The sequence below is a fragment of the Sinohyriopsis cumingii genome, chromosome 2 (genome assembly GCF_028554795.1).
Source record: "Sinohyriopsis cumingii isolate HCF-2022 chromosome 2, ASM2855479v2, whole genome shotgun sequence".
NCBI lineage: Eukaryota > Metazoa > Mollusca > Bivalvia > Unionida > Unionidae > Sinohyriopsis > Sinohyriopsis cumingii.
In genome coordinates, this window is record NC_142962.1 from 120,884,572 (window position 1) to 120,909,750 (window position 25,179).

Sequence of the window (25,179 nt, forward strand, 5' to 3'; positions counted from 1 at the left end):
AGGAAGGGGGGGGGGGCAATGAGCTTTACATCTATCTTTCACTAATTTAACTTCCATCCGAAATCGAGCTTGGGTTGGACTTCTATAATAATTTAAATAAATATTGGAAGCACCCCACCCCACACCTACCAGTGTCGGCGTAACAACCCCGACACGCCACACTTGCATTATTCCATTTACAAACGTGTGTTTCCCCTCACATACCAATTATCTCTAACATCTCGTCGGTAATATTTTCTGAGTAAGTTTTGGTTTTGGTATTTTCTTTAACATTCTTCTCGATACGTTTATTCTTGCTTGTTGGAAATTCCGTGGTACATTTAAAGAGTTGTAGCGTTTTAATTCGTAATAAACTTTCAAAGGTTTTTAGTAGAGCAGTCTACCTTTTATTTTATCCATCGTTTTGGGATTTGTTCTCGCGTACGGCCGATTGACAAATGGTTGTAACAAACCCATCTAACTGTTGTGGATAAACTACTACCCGATGACCCATGTCTGTCACCACACTGGAAACTGGTGTTTTTTTTAAAAAAAAAATACAAATATGCACATTCATTTGAGATTTTCAGATTCATTTGAATGCATTTGAGTAATATTTAATACGTTATACATACACTCCACCACAGTTTTTGAGAAAAAATTGAGTTCATATATTTATAAAAGTGGTTTGTGGTGCTTTGCAGTTAACACATGGACCAGCAGAACTGATCCCTTCTCGACAGTCTTGGAGAGAGGCGGCTAGCCTCCTTTCTGTTGGACAAAACTTCAGGCGAATAGGCAGATTCCTCTCGTGTGGCGTCCACCACACCTCAAAACCAAGCTGGGACATCCAGGAGTAATTGGCGGTGGTGGGGCGGCAGACTCATTACCAGGTAAATGGATCAAATCTAGCAGTGATTAAATGGAACAGGGGGCCGATCCGACTCCCGGCACCTTTCGGGTGAGGAAAAAAAACATCATTTGGGCAGTAGCATAAATACGGCAGTTATGGCGGTGGACGGAAGAGCAATTCAAGACCGACGATCAAACCCTGGTGTGTGGCTGCTCCACAGACGCGGTCCGGTGATGTGCGATCGGAACCTGGTTACCAGTCACCAGTTATAAACTGGTCCGGCCACAAAGACGGAATAGACAAACATGCCTCTCATCTATCAGATCAAGACGTTCTTCCTTATCGTCGGGTAGCAAAACCTCGCTTGCATCGATCACCGACACTCAATATACATCAAAAGGGTGCTGCTCCTCCCCGCCTAGAAGGGTAGACTCACTCTCCGACACTGTTTCTACCTTGAGAAGGACCATGGACCTCTACCGTACTTCTCGAGGATCATAGACCTTTAGCCAATCTATCAACCATGGAGATCGCTCCTTGTTTCCTTCCCTAAACAGGCAAGGGATCTCTACCCACCCCAGAAATGGAGGGGTTCGTCTCATGATGACGAGGAAGTGGCACTTTTACTACAAGTCCCACTTGATCTCTCCATAGTATCCCGAGCAACCATCTGTGCATGCATCACCAGTACACAATAGGCAGGAGCTGTTATAGTAGCAGGTATTGTATTATTTATATTACGATAGCCTTCCTGTGTTTTTGCCTGTCCTGTCTCTGACAAATTTTCCTACGCCTATACCAATATGGACCTGAATTTGCTTTTCTCTGGACAAAATCTGAGAAAAAGCTCATTTGATAAATTATAGTCTCATCTCAAACATTTGATATATGTTTGCTTTTTAAAACTGGTGATTTACTGTGTTTGTTATTTGATAGTAGCAAAGCACTAGTAGATATCCACAGCACCTGATATATATTGAGTAAAAACAACTGGATTCTTTAAACAGGACATGACCCTATTGTTCAAAATTTGGATTTAACTTTTTATTTAGAAATTCACCCTATGTAAAATACCTAACTGTGGAGTGGAACACTAAGAACAATACTTAAGTACATTATATGGCCAGAAGTTCAAAATAAAGGTCCTAAACTTGATATTGTGAAGGCTAAGGAACGTTAATTTCATCTCTGCAATTATCACTCAATAATACCTAGATGTAAAAACTCCTTATATAAATGTGGAGTTGAAGAATCAGTGCCTCATGGTTTACTTTGTCAAAGCTTTGCTGAAATAAAGGAAGATCAAGTATGTTTGCTCACCTTTAACTGTTGTACTAGCTTGCATGGTTCTCAAGCAGCATGGCAAGTTTTATTTCCCCAGGATCTTTTTTTCTCCCAAAGTTTCTGTTGAAGGTCATACATTATTTCACTGTTGTTTAATTGCTTTACTCGAGTTGCATGTATGATGTGTTCCATGACAGAATACAAGAGAAATTGGGTGACAGATCAGTAGGAATGACCCCATACCTTTTATTAAATAAGGGATGAAACATTTGCTGTGAGGCAAGTACCCTGTAAGAATTTATTTAGTTTGGTGCTTTAAGGCACAGCAACACAAGTAGGTTATATAGTACCAAGCCAATTTAAGTGCCTTGCCAAATGACAAAACACAGTATATGACCCAGGCTGGTAAAATGGTAGGATTCAATCTCCTACAAGTTTGGTCTTAACTCTGACACACTAAGCACAGAGCCACAGCAGCTCCTTCGTCAGAAGAAAATGCTTAAATATCACTTGTATAATTGAGGTAATTTACTCACTTAACCGTTTAAGAACAAAAGGCCCAGTTTTGTCTGAACATGCTGCATGGACATAACTATAAGCTCACTTAGCTAGATAAGCTACAAATTTTAAAAAAGCCAAGTGGCATGAAAATCTATTCATGTCGTCTACGTTATAGAATCACACCAACCAAACTTCATTTGTCTACACCAATATGTTCTTGTACTTTTTGGGATGGATGGCTGTACAGCTGGTCAGAGGACACAGCTGATATATCCTCAATAAAACAAAAGTCTGAAGTATTCATGCTCATTTATTTCAATTTCATGATTATTATAACACCGTTTAATATACATGTCTTACAACTTTTACAATTCTTATAGATTCTATTTTATCATCAAACCTCTCACTATCTCACTCACCCTCTCTCTGCCCTAGACAAGTATCACCAGAATACATCTGAAAGTTTTAAACCAATTTCAATACAAAAATTCTTGATGGACACCATATTAAACTGTGCATAATATTCACCAAACTGTACATGGCAGAAACCCACAATATCCTGTTGCACAATACATCAGCAGATTAAGTACAGATTGATCCTGATCTGCTGGTATGATAATCAAACTGCAACAGATCTGGGTAGATTATGTTTGCAGTCAGTTGCATGTAATACATGGAAGAATATAGTGCTTCTTCACAAACCTATCATGATCACAAATAACACTGACTACTATCTCTAATTTATCAATGATATTAAGATCAGAATGAATTAATGTACAGCAGTTTATGACAGCAACCAAATAATTGCATCATTTACTAGGAGGTGTCCATTATATATTCCAGATATGTCTGTCTAAATGGATGTTTCAACCGACTATAAAATGACAAAATTGGACACTTGGGGTTCCTGCTATGAACATCAAAGTTCATAAATAATTGGGTGTGACTTAATTTTATACACAAGATACAGATTGTAACAGGTGTGGAATTGGCTTGATGCAACAGTAAACAGCACAGTGTAAATTAACTAGCTTACTGCCCCAATCAAATTTGGGAGTAAGTCAATCAATTTCTTGGATAAAGAGGGCTCATGAATGAACAAATTTTAAAAGAACTGATGGAAAGTATTGTATTCCTATTCAAACTTTAATGTATGCTAATAATATTTGACTTTGCACTAAAGCATTTCGAAAAAAGGAAAAGCAAGTAGTATCATAACAGCAAACCATTTCACCTCTACAACTTAAATGGTTCTGTTCCAAAGTCATTGTGCACCTACCTACACCACATGTAATCTATCATGGCAGCACTAAATTGTCTATTCCATGTAGGTCTGAGTGGTATGCAGCTGATGATTCATAGCATTAATTTTAATATATAAAAAAAAATGTTTTAAATTTTAAATCCAGTTGACTGATAAATACCAGTTAACTTTACAATGTAAAAATAAAAAGGACATGATGGAGAGATTGTGGGATTGTCCACAACTGCTTCTAATGGAACAAGTGTTCAACAACAGTCCACACATTTCCTGAATCTCTTATTTACCAGCCACCCATCTTAAAATGCCTAAAATAATCGAGGCTTTAGGACACATAAAAAGTCTGGGTGCAGTCTGGGTGCATTCTATTAAATGTCTCTTTCGAAACAAATGCCCTCACATTTATCAAGCAATATTATTTAAAATATTCATTTAATATTCAAAGATTGTCATGATAGCATAGGTTACATTGATTGGATGTACGATACAAAAAATTGACTGTGCTTATGACAGGAGCAATATGCAAATAACTCTTAAAAAAATATGCTTACAATTAAATTAAATCTGCATCATGCAACTGAATTCAAATTGCATCAATTACACTGTTTACCAAGAGCTCTGGTGATGTCTCACATGCAAACAAAGATATACTGTAATATCAACAACATGCCAAAATGTTTAAAACGAAACATAAGCACAGAATGTGATGATGGTAACACAGCTGTGCAGTAGAAGTGATACTTATGACACGTCATTTGCTAAATGCAAGCTCAGCTATATAAGAACACAAGCAAAATGAAACATGACCATCAGTTAATAGGGTGTATTTAATGTTCAGTCAGATCAACGTTGGACACTTGCTATTACTGTCAATATGTTCTCCAATAATTAGCTCTTTTTTTTTTTTGTTTCATTCTTTTTCTCTAGAATTTGCTACTACAATCAGATGACTGTACATGCCAGACTGTGCACTGTTTAAAGCAGAATCAACTCTTGATTGTGCATTTAATATGTACAAAAACAACAAGCTGTAACTAATATAACTTGTTGATAATACAACTCAAGGAATGGTCAGCAATTTGCTTAAAATATATACCTCCCTTCTCCCATATCCCACCTCTTGCTCATGATGGAGACTAGTTTGTAATAGAAAAAAAGGCACATAACTCTTCTAATATAATTTGAGTACAATGATTTGTCAACAACATGATGACTATAATATGCATTAAGCTTCTTGGCAAAGCACTACAATTGCAAGAGAAGCTTAATTCACAGAGTTATGTCATATGTAGCATACAGCTGCTGGTCAAAAATGGGCAATAATGCTCTTACAAAAAAAATCCACGGAGCATGAAGATTTATTGTTTGTTTAAATAACACTATTAACACATTACTGGCTATATTGTATTAATGAAATATCAAGGACACACTGACACAGCCAACCCAAACTGACCTGGATGGGTATCAAACCTACTCATCTTGGATTACAAATACAACATTCTACCAATTGAGCTACTGTGACTCACATTAAGATTTGTCAATATGTGTCTCTTTAGATGATGACCATAATATGTACCAAGTTTCTATTAAAACCACAAGACAATATGGCCAATAACTTTTAATATTGCAAAAGCAATGTGATTTGTGGCAATGTGTATTCCTAGGTGATGACAATAATATGTACCAAGTTCCACTGCAATCCATCAAAAGCTAAATGGACTTGTAGAGCTAACAAGATAGCTGCATCAAGCTCAGTACAAAAAAGGCAACACCAGTATCTCAAAGGGTTTTACTAGTCAAAATAAATTTTCAGTAATCCACGAAGAGACAATTTGTGCCTTTTAACTGCGGCATGTTGAAATCATTTCTGATATTACTGAACAACAAGATTTTCAATAATGGATGCACAATTAGCAACATTTTCATCTGAGACCAACAATGTATCATTGGAACTCTCTTAGTGTGCTGATGCTGATACAACCATTCATTCAAGAGCAGCAATAGCAGGGTTTTCAAGATGGCCCTTAACAGTGGCACCATTTTCATTAATCTTTTTGGTGAAGACTCCATGTTGACATGACCATCCATTCAAGAGGAAAAGCAATATATTTTTTTAAAGATGACCAACCTGAAGCCATATCTTCTGTCAGATTACCGTCATTTTCAGTTGGGACCAACTGACGTCCCAAGAAGTTGTCTGGTGAAAATCACATCTCAATATGACTTTCCACTGCTCTGGTCAATGTAGTGGTGATAATGACAGCTGGGCTGACACGATTTTCATTAGGACCACCAAGATGCCACAAAATATCTTTTGGTAGAAAAATAATGATGATATGACCATTTTTTAAAGAAGAAGAATATCAGAGATGGTTTTAGCACTTATCAGTTAAAAGGAAGAAATTGTCTTGTCTTAAGTTGACATTGATAATAAGAACATAGGTCATCATCTGAAGCTTGAAACTCAGTTTGTATAATCCAGTTTTATGAAGCCCTCTCTCTTCAATAATAATGTGGCATGAAAATTAAATATTAGTGGCGTTAACTTTACTGGTGGTAGAAGGGGTCATCTGACTTTTTCTAAATTTAAATTTCTTAACATATCTTACTGTTATCTATTTCACAAAACATCATTTTTTAATAAATGTATTTTATTTTATGCTAGGCCATGATTTTCTATGTGAAATAATTGTGATAATTCACTGGAGTGAAATACAGAAGATATTTTCACAGCCACATTGATAACCATGAAATTTGAGCCATTTTAGATACTTGTGTGGTGTAGTGGTAAATATGGCTTTCTTGCATGCTGACAATCCAATTTCAAATCCAATACTGTCCATATACTTTTTTCTTTAATGTCTTTTTTTAATGTGCTGTTTTGCTATGAAATGGGAAGGAGAATTATATTACAAAACACAGCACAACATAAAGGTAAACCCCTCACATTATCGTAAGAGATATAGTAAATCTGCTAACAATCAGTTATAAATAGCTAACCAATACCTTTGAGCATAAAAGACGAAAATTTGCTTGCTCCGAGTGAATAATGGATATATTTCTTCACATGGGTAATAACATCACCATTTGTGAAACTGGTTTTCACCAACTTAGTGAAATATATCTATTATTCACTAATTTCAAGCTAATATCCTCCGTGTACACATATATGTACAGTGTTGTATGTTGGTATAAATATGGTATTAATTAAAAAAATCATTACTATTTGGAATCTAAAGTTTGTTCAATCACAAAAGGATCACAATTTAGTAACTGTGTTTCCATAAGTTGGTCCTTTGGAAATATTCCTAAGCCCAAAATAATTAGCCAGTTACTAGGAGCAAACTTCATGGAGTGAAGTGTTAGTGAGTTTCCATGATGACAAGGTTCACATTTGGTGAATTCAGGTCAGAGCCGCATTAGTGTCCCTGTCGTTCCATAGTCCCTGTTAAAATCTAGTGTACATTGATCATGTGACTCCAGGTGCAATATTTAAGGTTTTGGACTGGTATATTGCCTGATGGAATAAATGAGAAGGGACTTATCCATCGTCGGAAGGTACTGTTTATGTTGCCATGGTGGCAAATGCAGGTGAAATGTGGCTTAAAACCATGATTTGACTGGCCTAAGGTAGCGTAGTAAGAATAGTTCTCATTCAGCAGGAGGGGGGCAACTGACATGGGGGAAGCCAGAACAGTAACATAAACAATATGTGACATGTCATGATCTTTTTTATGTGTTATAAGATGTGAATAAATTAATCTGATACAGGCAACATGGGGGGGAATCAACCTAAGGGATGCAGAGATGAGTCTTCACTAACTTGTTCAACAGATTTGTTACTAGTTTTTGATCAATTTGATTGTTTTAATATAATGGTCAATGTTATATTGTTGATTTTTAATTTTTACATCATCTGAAGCATGTGTTATCTCAAAGTATCTTTTTAGTGCAAAATAGTTTCTCCCACCACAAGCTACACACAATTCTGTTATTCCTTTAAAACCAACTCCACAAACCAGACAAGGTTTTGGGCCAGTACTTCCACATTGAACACTGTCAAAGAAGTGCACAGTAATCACTGCAACGTTTTTTTCACAAGGTGTAGTAGACCCCATCATCAGCCACTTGCAGCTGTTATATACTATTAGAAAAAGTCTAATTAGATGATAGCCTAATTAGAGAAAAACTATTATGTATATTAAAGAAAAGTAATCATGTAGCATGGGTCGAAACTAGATTACCGCAACAAAAGTATCAAGATCTCACTGGGAACAAAATCATATAACCAAAATAAAAAACATTTAAATCTTTTTGTCAGATAACTAGAAGCAACGCAAGATGAGATTACAAGGTTATCTGCGATTGAACCAAAGCACATCACCAAATCAGATTTTGACAGATTACCAGGTGACAGAAAACAAATACCATATGAGTTACAACTGCATGATTTTATCAATAAGGAAAGAATGAATTTATCAAAAATGGTGCGTCTCACGGTTTTTTCAGCATTTTAGATTAATGGCAATGGAACATTTATTGATTCACAATGGATGACAAACGAGCATCTGCTATCGTTAATGATCATGTTGATGACAACAAGTATATATTCAGAATAAAATTTATTGCTGAACATGTTTGTGAACATGGTTCACTTTATATTATTCCTGATAATCTTGACCCTGTTAAGGAATCACGGCGATATAACAATGTTGTCAAAGTAGATAAAAATTCTAAAGCAGGTATTTTCACCAGATGACAAACCATACTACAATGATGCATATCCAGTTTCCGCAGTTGTTCATGCGCGTTGTCATCTAAATGAACCAGATATAGCTGCTCTTGCTCCGATAAAAACAGGCTCGCTAAATTGCATGGCTCCATGTGGCGGAGAACATTTTGCAAACTCGAGATGAGGAAACGGACTAACATAATCAATAATAATAATAATAAACAACTGGGAAAACTCTTATTAGTGGAGCTAAAATAAATGATGTTATTTTAGAAAAAAATATTACAGATTCCAAAAACTGTAAAAACAACTGATGAGATTTTGTACAATTCTGGTAAACACTGTAGTAAAGGTGCTCCAATAATTGTACATAATCATAATTAACATACATGGAACGACTCGGTGACAAAATTTCCAAGGGAGAGAATAATAGATTTTATGGCGGTGAGGAAAGCTACAGCATAAGTAAGCATTACCATGCATCAGCCTGGCAATTTCACTGAGATGACTCTGAGTCGGATGAATCAACATTTGATTTGTTTCTTCTGCCATCTGGGGTTCTTTATCAGAAGGAATCACTCCAACAAAATATTAAACAAATTTGGGTAAAATTTAACATAAACAACTATGATTTACTCGTTAACTGTTTCATAATGTTGTCTGTTGTGGCTTATATAGCCCCCCCCCCCCAAAAAAAAAAAAAAAAAAAATTGGCGTCCAACTCCAAAAGAATTTCTCGATGATGTATCTATCAGTCTTATGTTGAGTTTGGCTATGGTGGTCTTTGGAACACAAATACAGTTCCTCTGACATGATTTTTGTTGACAATATTGCTGCCTACCCAGTGGCTTTTCTTGGGTTTTGTGAGTGTCATCGTTACTTTGAATGATTCGGACACCCAACACACGAAATGACACGAGTTATAATAAACAGACCACTACCAAATATCGATCTTACTGGATTTGCCGAGACTGAAACATTCGTGTTTTCATCGAGTGTTCATCCTGTGATACCAATTTGGTTTGGTAGACACTTTAATAAACCGGATACCAGAGCAATCTCAATGACGTGCAAAAAATTCAGCATGGTTGGGCTCCAATAGCGCTATTACGATACATGCTTGATGCTAAGATTCTCACATCATTAACTGTAACCTCTGCGATAATTTCATACAAATCACACAAATCTGTCTGGTTACCACAAGACGACAAAGATATCTGCATAAAAATTATCGGCAGGTTTACTCCGGGTTCATCATCTAATGCACGTCGTTGCACAACATTAATCATGGATCCAGCCAAATTAGACTTTGTTGTCAAGGACACAGTGGTGCGAGATGTGTTGGTGTCACGTAAAAATGCGTTCATGCAAGATAGAAAAAACGTAGGTACAATAATTATCTACTACGAGGGCAATTCTCAGTTTACTCATTTGTGATCATCTGTGTTGTCATACTCATCAGTAAGCCTAATATCGATGATCAGCAGATTTCCCAAATGATGCTGTTAGAGTCGCCAGTTTCTTTCTATAATAGTCGTAAGATGGCTCTTGTGAAACCATTTATCGAAGAAGACGTCAACTGGGGGTCATGGCAAATAAAACACAAACAAATACGTAAATATTCTGAACCCGCTGACGTCAAAACACCTGATGTTTATTATCGCAGTGGTAATTTATCAGAATCATCATCATCGCCATAAGTAAACTATCTAATCACGAGATATAGCACGGTCTGTCTTAACGGTCCAGGTGGTTCTGGTTAAACAACACATGCGATAGAATTATTTAAGAACTTGATTGTGTTGACGCCAACTCACCGTCTTGCCAGAGAGATGAGACAACGTGGTGTCAGCGCATGTACATATAATAGTTTCTTTAGATGGTGAGGTGATGCATGGACCCCCAAACAAATGGGTTAGAAATATATCCCGAGAATAATTATCTGGGATAAGATTTGTACAGTATCTAAAGATGTTTTCGAAATGTTTCTTGATTGGTTATCAGCAAAATCTACTGCAATTATCACGTGTGGCAATCATGGACAGCCTCCGCCAATTACAGGCAAATCACCACACGAATGGTTGATCAACTATGTTGGCCACTATGAAGAAGTTTTGTTCGACCATCGATCACAGGATGAACAACTACTACAACTGAAATCGTTAATCAGATTACAACCCGACAAAATTCAGTGTGAAATACTGCGTACCGTAATTTCAGAGACTCCAATGTCAGATTTCTGGAACTTACGACGCCCTAATGATCTAATAGTTGTATCCAGGAAAAACGTTCGTGATTCACATCAGCGTAAATTATTTGAGCTTCACAAGGAAACATTTCCTGATCAACTAGTTCCATTATGTTACCGACCAACAGACACACGCCGACAAAATATACTCGATATTCCGACGGCAAACAGAGTTTGCAGAAAACAAAAACTCGTTCTTGATATCCTCGAGGTTCCAGTAGAGGGTGTACAACAGGCGTTGTCATTATACCCATCATGCTGGACTCTGGGATGTGCAATAACAATTCATTCGTCTCGGATTAACAATATCAGATACTAATATCTGGATTGTCGATGATCGCATCGGATGATCAAATTTAGTTTATCTGGCTGTGTCTAGAGTAACAAAAATTATCTCAATTACACAAGGTTGTCTATATGATGGAGCTGCCAACAGCATCACAAACAATAACAGCGTCATCAGGAATTATCAAGGCAGTGAAGACAAAATTATCTGGTTATGCGAGAGATGAACAAAAACTATTAGGCCAGTTTGATCTTGATATTGAACTTATCAAGACGCTGAAACAACGACAAAAATAACCATTGCGCATGCTCTAACACAATAATGTTGTGGCAATATTTTCCTAATGATGTACAACAATTTACCTTGAACAGACTTGATAGTAGTCTCTGCCACATACGCGTAAATGTCTCTCTGACATGTCTTTAATGTAACAGACGTAGAGGAGCTTCGTTCCTGAACACATGTGATTCTTGTTAGAGTTTTTATTGATGCGGGGGGGGGGAGGAGAGTCCCCGCTAGCGTCTGCGACAATCTGGTGGTAGCTGGGTGTTTTCAGGAATTACCTGTAATTGTTCACACACAAATCCACGTTGAGGGGCTGTTGAATCTAGTCTTTATATTGGTGGCTGAATAGTAGATCTTACCATGCTGAAAAGTATGTGTTGTTACACTCCACACGGGATCAGTTGCTCTTGCTGCACCACCCTCAAGTTCACCAGGTTTATATAAATACCTCACTGTTACTTTATTACCCAACACGGGTTGTTGTAGCTGATCTGGTGAATTTCGTCGCATGTGTTTTTTTCACAATGGCATCAGCAGGTTTCATGTTAATTCCGCTCGTGACTTCGTTGTTTAACGCGGCCACCATGTGAGGTAACCTCACAACCCATTCACGAGATCTGTCCTGAACGTGTAGCAATTCGTGGGTATATTGATGTCCAAAGAGTCGATGTGCACGTGTTTGATTAAATCGCTCAATGATTGCCAGATCTCGATGTATCGCGGTGTGTCCACGTCTGATCTTAGCGTGTTGTTGCTGAATCAGTGTCGTTACTGCACCGAGAAATTCTTTGCCAGGATCCACCTGTAGCAATTGTGGCCAGCACAATGGTCCACGTTGATAAATCGTTCAAACGCTGCTGAGACCTCAGTTGCTGTTATAGACGATAACAGTTCAGCCTTTTTGTATCTGCTTACAACATCTACGACAGTCAACGCGTATTTGTATGTGCGCCGTTTATACACTTCATGTGGTAAAAACAAGATATCTGCCTGGTGAACTTCGTTGGGTGTGCTGACATGAAACTGTTCATGTTGAATCGTTTTGGGACATGGAAGATACATTTGCCATATTTGCCTGTCGTGATAGCCAATCTGCGGCTACACTTCGTGTGAGACCTTCTGCATCGGCGAGTTTTTAATTGCTGATGTACTTCTCCAGCATCCGATTCTACTATAATAAATCGACTCCATTATGTAATTGTTGGGGTCTAATTGCCAGCTCCCAACACTATTTTGCTTTTTATCGCCGTTCTTATCAACCAATTCGCGAGTGATTCTCTTATGTTTTTATTCTTTATCGAATTCAGCGTGTGAATTAACTTGACATCCGCGATATGTCATTGTTGTAGATCTTAATTTTTATACACGATTTACTTGTAAATGCCGGCGTGTTATTTCTCAACGTGGTTGCTCTCAGAAATTTCGTACCAGTGATTTTCTTTCATCGAACACAATATAAACTCATGATTATAAATAATATTATATCTGTACAATATGAACGTGATTGACTTTTCAGAAACACGTGAGCAAGCACCGGTTAAAAATCATCAAATGTTACCAAATTCTATTCGAGCTATTATAGTTGGTCCATCTGGTTCGGGTAAAACCCAGTTGATGCTCAACCTCATATGAGGTGGCTCAAATGGAAAAACTTTATTTAGTAGCGCCATCCGTGGATGACCAAAGCCGCTATAATGTTCTCAAGGAATTTAATAAATATGCAGCGGCAGAGGACGATGTTATTGAATTTATCACAGACATTGATGAAACACCGCCCGTCGATGATCTTAACGGGGATATCAACAGTCTCGTGGTTTTACGATAATGTCACACTTGACAAACAAGCAAATCCAGCCAGAATATTTTCACGGGGAAGACATAAAAACACGTTATTTACGTCACTCATCGGTATACTCAGATTCCCAAGTTAATTAGAGATAACTAATTTTTTGGTTATTTTTAACGGGGTTGATACACATACGCTGCGAAATATTTATACGACATGGTGTCCCGGCGACATGGACATAGGAAAGTTTAAAGATTTCTTCAAACATGCTCAGAAAACCCCGCATGGATTCATCACGATGAGTTTATGCGATCCAGCAACACGTTATCGAATTGGTCTAGATAAAATCTTTTATTAAAGAAATACATTTGTTGTATAATGAACCAGAAAAAAAAATATATTAACGAAATTATCTCTACGATCGAACAGTTGCAGCAAGATGGTCTTGCGGTTCAAATCGATGTTGAAAAAATCAACGATTATTTTGAGATGATACAGCAGCGACGTGAAAAGGGCAGATATACACTCGAGATTGAGTATAGATTTATCAAATTACTCCAATACGAAATGGAATTGTCATTGGCGATTTACACGAACAACATGATATAGCTAAATGTATTCCATTGGCAAGCGCGGTTGAAAAAATGCGATCAGATTTGTCTTGACAATATGAAACCTGAGCGGCTGTAAGTGCACGTGCGAAACAACTAAAGCGACTTGTGTTAGAATCTATTAAGACCCCCACAGAATGAGAAGAATATCCCAAACAACAACAAAAATTAACGGTAAAAAAATTTACGACAAAATTTTTTTGTTTTGTTTTGTTTTTATTTATTTGTCACTGGTCGAGAGAGGCCTCAGGGTCTGTCATGTACATACAAATTAACGGTCAATTCTTTACCACGTGTGTCCAATAAATTACCGTCTTGTTCGGTTAGACGAAAACGAATGCGTGATAGCGATGGATTATGACATCGTAAATAAACAGGATTAGTTGGCACCGATACAGTCAAATGACCCGGCGGGACATCTAGAGAAAAAGCTGTAAAGAATATATCCCTGCCGGGCCTGCCCTAATGCTTGCACAGACGCGGTATAGCTACCACCGACTGCGTCACAGACCAGATTTACAGAAATCGTCGATATGATGTTGATAATGTCCGGTGATAAATGACGATCACCACCTGCCGGATCGTTTTTATGTCGGAGAATACTTGGAGGGGTTGTGATTTCAACAATGCGGCATAGATCTTTGGAAAATATTTGTCAGTTATGTCATTGAGATCCTTCCTCATTTTATCGATATCCAACCCAGGTATTTTGAACGTACGCAATTGGTCTTCGGTGACTTTATAATGATCAAGAAATATTTTTTTAAAATATAATTGGGTTCATTACGGGCTGTTCTGATAATATTTCCTGTTAAATTTAAGGCATCTGCGTTCACACGGTTAAGATGTAATATTTACTAATACTTTTTGGGTTAAGATCATTATTCGGATATTCAATCACATACAGCTCAAGTAGCGCTCGTAGACTACGTTGTATATTTTCATGTTCTTTAACAAACGCGCTGGCGATTTCTTCTACTTAAGGAATTAATGTGCTATTATCTTGAATTGACCATCTGGGGAAGAGTCTATCATACTCTGGTTCTCTCACAAAAGTAAACGCTTTCAGCCAATAATCAGATCGCGTTGATTGTGGTGGTCCAGTATAAATCGGGGCTTCCAGCAGCCATCCCAGCACGGTTCTGATGAACGACTTATATATGTCAACGGCGTAATTGGATGCTGCCTAATCCCCACTGATATTTCTACGGCAGCACTCAACGTTGGTTCGTGTACTTTGATAGAGACCTTTGATTCTTTTCCTGTTATTGATTTGATTCTACGTTGAAGTTCTTCATTGATTTGTTCGATTTGATATGATCCTGTTGGGATGGTAACGACCTCCCAGATTGGGACTGTCTCGGCAGTTCATTCAGTGGTGGTTTTATGGGAGAATACTGGTGACTTGTTGGTGAATAATTCACCAAATAATTTTTCTCCGATATTTGGCCAACTATAATAAAGTCATAATTGTGCTGGATCAGATACACGTTTGAACATTTTTATTATATTCGCTTGATGTTTTAAGAAACGTTCCAACATTGATCAATATCACCAACGATGATGGGCGAGTTCACTACCCGCTATCTGCAGCTTGATTTATTATTTTACTGACACTTGCTGTCATCACTTCAGTGCTGGGCAGTTTTACTGGAATGTTTACTTGTGCTGAGCAGTTTTACATGAATGCTTGCTCTAGAATAATTCACATTCTGCTGTGGTTTTCGTCGTACTAATCGAGCGAGTCTGTCTTTGACCGCAGAAAATGCTTACCAGAAAGATTACCAACAGTGTCAATAGCCTTATCACGAACAACTTCGATCGCTTCCATACCTAATGTTTTGCAATCGGGATAGTTTTTGGTCCTATCCTTCTAAATAAACCTTGAACAACGTCACCGAGTCCATCTCCGTAGATCATTTTATAAACCGGTAATCGTGAATTTATCACCCTGATGCTTTCAGGTCTACGTTGGGCATTGTGTATAATAATGTTATTTTGTTATCGCCGAATTTATTTATCACTCACTATGGTAATCGTCGGTTTCTTCATCTATCAGCGCCCGATAGACGACACTGTCAATGACGCCACCGGTAAAAAGAAGCTTACAAATAGAGACTGCTTCATTGATGATTTCTTGCGAATTTTTGCCGGCTCATCTTCCACCAATCAGAATTTCTAGTCGATGAACATCAGCGAGGATGTTATTGGGACAAAATTTTTCCTGAATCACCGGTGATTCAGCTATCATATTACCACTTTGTTTCCTACGACGTCGATCGCGAGTGGCAAGGCCACTTCCGGTTGCTCCTTTATGTGGTTCTTCTTGCTCTACACGAGGCGGTTCAAATTTTAATCTTTGGTGATAATATGTCTCAAATTAATGGGGATACTCTAGCTTCTTTGATCTGTTTCTCAAATTCTTCAAATAAAGGCTTAAATTCACCACTAATCTGAGTTATACCATGATGCTTTCGAAAAATGAAACGAGTCCAGTTTTTTGTGACATCGGCGGTCTCTGGATCTAATAGTTTACTGCTAATTTGATATCCTGTTACAGCAACCGCTATACGGTTTTCTCAAAGTGGTTTCTTTGAAGGCTCCTGTTCTGGTTCTGGCTCGACAAGATCCCTTATATCACCAATCTCAACATGTGCTTGTTATTTACAAGACAGTGGGTAATTGGTAAGAGCGTTCAGATAAACTTTCGATCGGACTTCATGGGTTCGAATCCGAAAAACGTGATAGACACGTTGTCAGTGTCTGCGACAGATGCTATTACAGCGGAAGGCTCCAGCCTCGCCTCGAAAGTTAACCGGAGATTCACTAATAAATGAGAGGGGTTGAGGAGAACTATCAAAATATTATAGCAAAGTCATTATAGCAAAAATGCTAATAAAAGCATTAAAGCAAAAAATGCTAATAAAATATTCACATGAAAACATCATGATGTGTTACATATAGTTTATGTTACTGTTCGTTGGTCATTCCAACGGTTCGATGTATTTTTTTTGCGTCATTTATTTTCACCCATGGCTGGCTGCCCTCTTTTCTGTTGACCCCCTCCTTCTGCTTCCCTGTATTATGGGGAGTTGTATAGTTTTACGGCGTGAAATGCTGACGGTACGGAAAGTTAATGAAGAGAAACCATGCAGATGTCCGGTTTGAATGACAATTGGAAAGTTTTGAGATCTGTGGTCTTGTATTAATTAGAGTAAAATTATTTATAGAATGGACACGTTGGGCTTTCTAATTTACAACAGAAGTTGTATGGAAGTCTTTGGAATTCTTGGACAATTATTACTTCAAGCGGAATCGCGCCAGGGTTTGACATCGCTCGGTCAAGTTAAACCCTTGGATTGTTACAGTCAAAGTGCCTTAGAGCCAAGCGGAAAGAAAGTTAACATGGACATGGTATTATAGAGCCAAATGGGAATTTAACATGGACATGGTATTATAGAGCCAAATGGGAATTTAATATGGACATGGTATTATAGAGCCAAACGGGAATTTAACATGGACATGGTATTATAGAGCCAAATGGGAATTTAATATGGACATGGTATTATAGAGCCAAACGGGAATTTAACATGGACATGGTATTATAGAGCCAAATGGGAATTTAACATGGACATGGTATTATAGAGCCAAATGGGAATTTAATATGGACATGGTATTATAGAGCCAAATGGGAATTTAATATGGACATGGTATTATAGAGCCAAACGGGAATTTAACATGGACATGGTATTATAGAGCCAAATGGGAATTTAATATGGAGTTGGTCTTATAGAGCCAAGCGGGAATTTAACATGGACATGGTATTATAGAGCCATACAGGAACGTAATGTTAAATTTTTCGTCTGCAGTCCAACACACCACATATGCCATTCAATACGCAGTATGTAGTGAACAACACCGATTCAAGTGTACGGTTCCGTCTGGAGGACTCGAGAGAGGATCTGTGATTTGTATAGCTAAGTATTTTTGCTGCTAACTTAATTTATGGATTGTGGAAGGGTCTTGTTGCAACAACTGAATCCACGAAATTGATATCATGGGAATAATACACTAAACGATGAAATCACGAACGAGCTTCTAAGGAAAATGTAGTTGGATTTAGATAGCCATGCAGAAAGATTGGATGGGCCAAAAAGTACAACAGTAGTGTAAAATGTAATTTGTGAGACGAATATCATCTTATATACTTCCGTGATATATATGACAAAGCATAAAATCTCAATGAGCTCAAAATCAACCCCCCCCCCACCCCACCCCCGGGGCATAGAACACGTTTTCGGTTTTGAGAAGTTTTCGGTTTGCTTAGGTTTTCGAAGATGTGAAAAAGTATTTTTCTACGCGCTTTTATGATGAGAGAGAGAGAGAGAGAGAGAGAGAGAGGCATACGTGTCAGTGTGTATAAGAGTATACAAAATTAAGAAAGTCAAATACATATATGAAAAATTAGCGGGACAATATAAGTTCCTTCTGAAATTCACATCCTGTCACATGAATAAAAGCAGTTGCTCCAACTTCAGTTTAGCGTATTGTCAGCCGTAATATGTGTCGGCGTGCGTGTCAAATTTTGTTTTAACAATGCATGCCTTTGGGACATTGTTGGGGTTTGTCTCACAGATGAGCCCACTACAGCATTAGCTAAACGTAATTAATCTGTTCCGGCGTGTGTCAGGAATTTAGCAGCTAAAAGATATTTCCAAGTTTAAAGAGGATCTGCTGCATAGATTTTACTTTGTTTGATACGAAACGTCACACATTTTGTAAATTAAGCTTATATTGATCTAATATGGCTGAAAATCACATTTAAAGACAGCCAAACTGTGACGTACGCAGGTGTTTCTTCGTCTAATGATGTGATACATGAAAAAGGTAATGATTAAGGAATCTAAACTAAAACAAATTCATAAATTATAATACCCTGCTTAATGCATCTGCAATCCAAACACTGCGCAGTAAAGAAATTTTCATTAATGCAATTGAATTGTGATTTAACAGTAACATTTCTTTGAGTTATGCAATGTTAATGACATAATAAACAGTTATTATATGCTCATTTTTCCCGTTTAAATGTACATTGTCTGAATCGTTCAGTACGATATTGCACATCATATTGCATTCACGTGCATAAAGAAGCTACTTTCTATTGTAAACAAACAATGGACGCAGAAGTCAGCACTTTTGATTTGTTAACAAATCATGTACGCTCGCGTTTTTGTTGATTAAATTTGTTTCCGAATGAAGTAAAGCAGATGTTTCGTGGGCTGCCACATACCAGCTGCTTTGGCACATTCCGCGTTAACATTTTTTGATACAATGTTTCGGAATTACCTGAGCCATGTCATAGGTTCTCATTCTTGATTACACATTTCGAAATTGTACTGTAATTTCGATGCAATTACATCCTCCTTACTGCAGTAATGTGCGCAGTAATAATGTTGTTGGGTAATGATGAATCTGCGTTTGTGTATTTAGTTTGGAATACGGCATACATTCAGTTACTTTGTTTCTTGTAGTGCATTTTGTTAATATAATTAAGCTTTAGGTAATTAAGAAAATGAGCATATAATAAAAAGTTACGGAATTTGTATGGGAAAATATGAACTCGTTTTGTTGGATGGATATACATCCCGAAAACTCGTTCATATTTTCCCATATAGGCATTAGCCTATAATTTCTGGTCAATTTCCAAAAATGATAACTTTATCAATTATATTGAATGCATATTCATTCTTCCATCATTAATATAAAATATTACTGTGATTTAAATTTGCTGCAAGCATTGACTGGATATTACCATCTAGGCTATAATGCATAATTAATCCAGCTTTTGTATAATGATTTTGAGACGCCCCTTATTCTCTCATATCAACTTACTTTAAGCCATTTTCCATATAGATTAGAAAAATCTAGCTCTATGGTACCTTTTGTCCTGTCTTCTGTGTCTTTCTCAGTCTTCTTCAACAAAATAATCTCGTGTGTACCGGTAGATTTTCTACAAATCACATTTCTTGTTCTGTCTTGGTTAATTTTATTGTTTACACTGCATTATGAGCTTCTCCGCATTTGTTCGAATATGTAAACTTTATTCCTGTGAACTATTTACAGAACTCAAAATGTCGTCGCCGTTTTTGAAATCTGGAAGTTTGACTTAGATTATCTAAGTCGATCCAAATATTTGGCATGTGCTTTATGGGTCAGAATTTTTTAAAAAAATTTTACGAGGTCTTTTACTCCTTTTGAGTTTCCTGGAATTTAACAAAATAATAATGCTAGAGCGATCCTTTAAAGTATGTTTCGGTCTTATGGGGATTATCCAAGCGTAAAATTGAAGCTTTGGATCGATATTTTTGTTCGGTATTCGGAGTTGAGGGTTACGGTTTACTGGGAACATATGATGATGTTATAAAAGGAAAAGTTATGCATTGAAGAAAATCAGGTCTTTCAGGAGGTTTCGTTTTCTTGGGGGATATATATATATATATATATATATATATATATATATATATATATATATATATATATATATATATATATATATATATATATATAACGTAGCCCTCTTAGTAAGAGGGGTGGTTAATTGGATTATTTGGCTGGCGTTATCTAGGGAATAACCTCCCTCGATTTTACAGCCCAGTTGGAGTGGAAAGATAGAATATCAACAGAGTACTGAGCAAGACTATTGGGAAGAAATAATTAATTATGAGCCTCCTTAAACAAGAAAAATAACAAAATTTGATCAATAACAATTAATAGCAGGAACTCCAATTCAGTCTAAGTTATGTAAACAGAACTAAATAGCAGTGTCTAATTTGGATTTATTTCATCATAATAACGAGTGGTGAAAAGAGCGCAATGTCCACGGCTGATTGCATCACCTTCCTCCCTTGACCGTGTATCAACGTCTTCCTATTTCCTCGAGCCTTCCTATTCCGAACGCTTCATCCCCTTCTGGACTTCTAGTCCTTTATTCTGATCTCGTCACTCTTTTCTCGGAATTCCGTCTTTGCACTATCCCGTCTCTTCCCAGAAAGCTTTTCCTTAAGGACAAAATTACCCCTAAATCTCTGTATGTACCACTTTCTACACGTACATAAAATCCCTCACTTACATTACTCAGAAGCATAAATAACTACCCGAACACTGCATAAATTCCGAACCAATCCGACAGAACATCACCCCCAATAGCGAGCGGCCATAAATTAACACGTGAGCAGTATATCTAACATTACCGTATCTCTTTATCTACGCTACCACATGCTCGATTATTATTGCATAAAATTCACAAAATTCTAGCTCACAGCAATCCCTAACTTACAAGATTATTCAAACATTACAAAATCAGACATAAATATGCTATTATCGTTAACTCACGATAATCAGCGTCGTCCTAACAGACAACGGAAATTATTTCATATAACCCTGTGAAATCATACGTATATGAAAACTTGGATAGCATACAATTAGTCAGTTCTATCAATGAACTAGTAACTGTAAAATTAAAGAGATACATTGCATAACAACTCTAGCATCAACATATTTGCATGAAATTGAATAAACGATACATAATATAGATCCTAGACATGTCAAACACATTTGCACAAACAACAATCAAAAATAGAAAATTACGTGAAAATTAAAATTACGTACCTTAATGTTGTTCTCTTTCAGAAATTATTTTATTACAAGACAGCCACCTGGTCCCCTTTTCTTGTTTAACGAGGAAATGACTATTCTTTTTAGGCTTCCTCGGAGAAGAGCTTCTCCTCCCTCAGGATTTTGGACTAAAGAATTTCGACTATGGTCGTCACTTTAAACTCACATTTCTACTAAAGTGTGCGCCTTAATTTACTCTGGTCAATCGTAAACAGCGGTTCATAATTTTTTCCCAAGATAAGCTTTTCTTTCTTAGACAGCCTAGAATCTCTGAACTATGGTGCATATCAATTTCCCTTTGAAAATTATTATTTGATATGGGTTCCTATCAAGTGGTTATGGTTGGAAGCTCAAAATGTTTACTTTCTCAGGACAGCGTTGCAATGCCCTGGTCAAATCTCGCTGAGTCATAAATGCTAGCCTTTCAAGTTTTAACACTGACACGGGGGCGGGGGTGGGGGGGGAGAGAAAAGAAGAAAGGTCGAAGTGACTCTTTACAAAGACTTTTCTGACTTAAATGTGATAAAATTTTAATATTCAATGTATTCAATTTTAAGGTTCAATACAATTCAAAATTTGACACTTTACAATATATACCACCATGTCGGCCAATTCTGCGCGTCGGGTAAGTCTGCGCAATGATACTTCATTTCTCTAAACATTGGATCACGTGTTATTTTCGGTCAAAATTCCATTTTGTATCAAGAAAGAAAGATCGTACTTTAATCAAGAATAGTGATATTCATAAAGTGTACAAAAATAGCCCACATTTCGATTCGAAATGCATATGAAAATGTGATTTCTAAATGTCAACATGAAGACCCACTCCATGGCCTTCTTGAACGTGTAACCCATCAAATCCTATTGGCTATGTATCTTTTAGAATCATACAAATAAATACACTATTTAAAAGATGGAAATGTGTACCTTAAAAAATGCTAAGTCTTAATTCAAGTTTACTATTTTTACAAGAAACTATCCCACACGTTCATGGTGAAATTTAGGAATCACATTTTCATATGCGTTTATACTAGAAACATGAGATATTTTTTGTACAATATGGGATATTTCTGTACACGTTATGAAAACATTTTCATCAATTCAAGGACGATCGTTCTTTTAAAAAAAAATGCAAATTGGATTTTCGACCAAAAAGAACTCGTGATCAAATGTTTACCGAAATGACTTATCGTTGCTCAGATTTACATTACACGCAGAATAGTCCGACAAGGTTGTTGTTGGGTTTAACGCCTTTTTTCGGCACAAGACAGGCTATACATTGCGGCCAGTATTAATGGTGGAGGAAGAACGCGGGAAATCCACGGAAAGAACCACCGACCCTCGACAAGCTACTGTCAAGCTTTCTCACATACCCACATTGGCCGAATCCGAGACTCGAACCCACGCTATCCCTAAATTGCAGCAAATACATTGTTTTATATCGAACCATCGTTAAACCCGGCTGACAGTATCGATGATATATATATATATATATATATATATATATATATATATATATATATATATATATATATATATATATATATATATATATATATATATTGTGTGTGTGTGTGTGCGTGCGTGCGTGCGCCGGCCAGTCAGCCTAGATCGGATGCCTCAGTGTGTCCTTGGGAAAGGACCTTAGCTCACAATTGCTCATTATGATATGAACAGTAATGAATTGAGAATACCATAAAATCCAACAACATTAAAAATCATTGGGGAGTTGTCTCTAATTGCGCGTTGGATAATAAGAGTCAAGTATATTCGAAATCTGTATAGAATATGCATAAATCAACCTCAGGTATCGTTGTACACACACACACACAAAAAAAGAAACCCGAGTACATGTATTTAATAAATAAAAGGATTTAAACAATTCCGTGACAATACATCCCCCCTTAAAAAAGTGGTAACTTTTTTAGAAAAATCACGGAATGGTGAATATAAGCAATTATAAAAACATTCAATTTTGAATAATGAACGAAAACTGATCTGCTAATTACACCTTACTTAAATAATCAGCAACCACATTTTCTGATCCGCGAATCTCCTTGTTTCGAAAACTATACGGTTGCAAAGACATCGCCCAACGCATCAATCTTGTGTTGGCGACCTTTGCCTTGTTCAAGTATAAGAGCAGCTGATGGTCTGTTTGTAAGGTAAACTCCCTCCAGAAAAGGTACGTATAGAATTTTCCTATCGCCCATACTAAGGCTAGGCACTCCTTCTCAATCACGGAGTAGTTCTGCTCCCTAGAGAGCAATTTCCTACTTTTATAGGCAATGGGCAATTTCATACCCTCTTGCTCCTGTAGCAAGACAGCCCCAAGACCCGTATCGGACGCATCAGTCCTCAGCGCAAAAGTTTTGTTCAATTCCGGCAACTTTAAGATTGGTGCACTAACCAGTTTCTATTTTAAAGCGTTAAACGCTTTTTCCTGGCACACACCCCAGGGAACTTTTTTCGATTGCCCTTTTCTAGTCACATCTGTTAATGGGCGGGCAATAGCCGCAAAATTGGGGACATATTTCCTGCAAAACCCAATCAAACCTAGGAAAGACCTTGTTTTTTAGTTTCTGGCCTAGGTGCATCTCTGATTGCTATTTTGTCAAGGTGAGGTTTCAATTGGCCTAGTCCACTTACAAGATGTCCCAAACATTTTAGGTTAAAATACTCTATGCTACATTTGGTGGGCCTAGCTGTTAGATTGGCAGTGTGAAGTCTATCGAACAGATCCCTTAATATTTTAACATGCTCATCCCAGGTATGTGTATAAACCAATATATTATCTATAAAACTGTCGACGTTTTCCATACCGTTTGACAGTTTGCGCATGAGACGAACGCATGACTCACCAGCGTTGACTAAACCGAAAGGCATGACTTTAAATTGATAAAGACCTTTGGGAGTCGCGAATGCCGTTAACTCGCGGCCATTATAAGCGATTGGTATCTGCCAATATCCTTTGGTAAGGTCTAACTTAGAAATGTGTTTGTGACCTTCAAACTTTGAAAATAAACTTTCTGTGCCTGGCATTGGTTCTGTGTCGAACACGGTGATTTTGTTCAGTTGCCGAAAGTCAATGCAAAAACGGTTCGTCCCGTCTTTTTTTCTGACTAACACAACGGGGGACGAGTACGGGGAACTGGAAGGTCTAACATTTTCCCAACTTCTTCGTTGATTATCTCCCGCGCTTTAAAGGGTATTGGATATCATTTAACCCTGATAGGCTCTGAGGTATTCAATCTGATCTCGTGTTGAAGTGTTGAATCAATTAAGTACGGCCTGGTTTGTCCGTAAACATGTACGGGTATTGGGACAAAACCTCCAAGATCTGGGTACGCTGACCCTCGGATAAATCCGGGCATACATTGATCTGGTGTATACCTTCTTTCCTTACGTCAATGGGGTATTCAAGGGGCATTTCTGTACTGGAGACGAATTCCGATTCGTCACACAACCTATCCTCTATGACCGCTACACATATTACATTCAAGACCCCCTTATCAATTGTTTGACTAAGTCTTTCTACGTAGTTTTTGCAAATTGGACCTACTTTCCATGTCACTACCAATTCCTTTGAGACAGTCTGACTAACCTTGCGTGAACGACATAATCGTGCTACATCACTGTTAACCTAGGGCCAATAACATTCCCGTAATACCTTAACCCT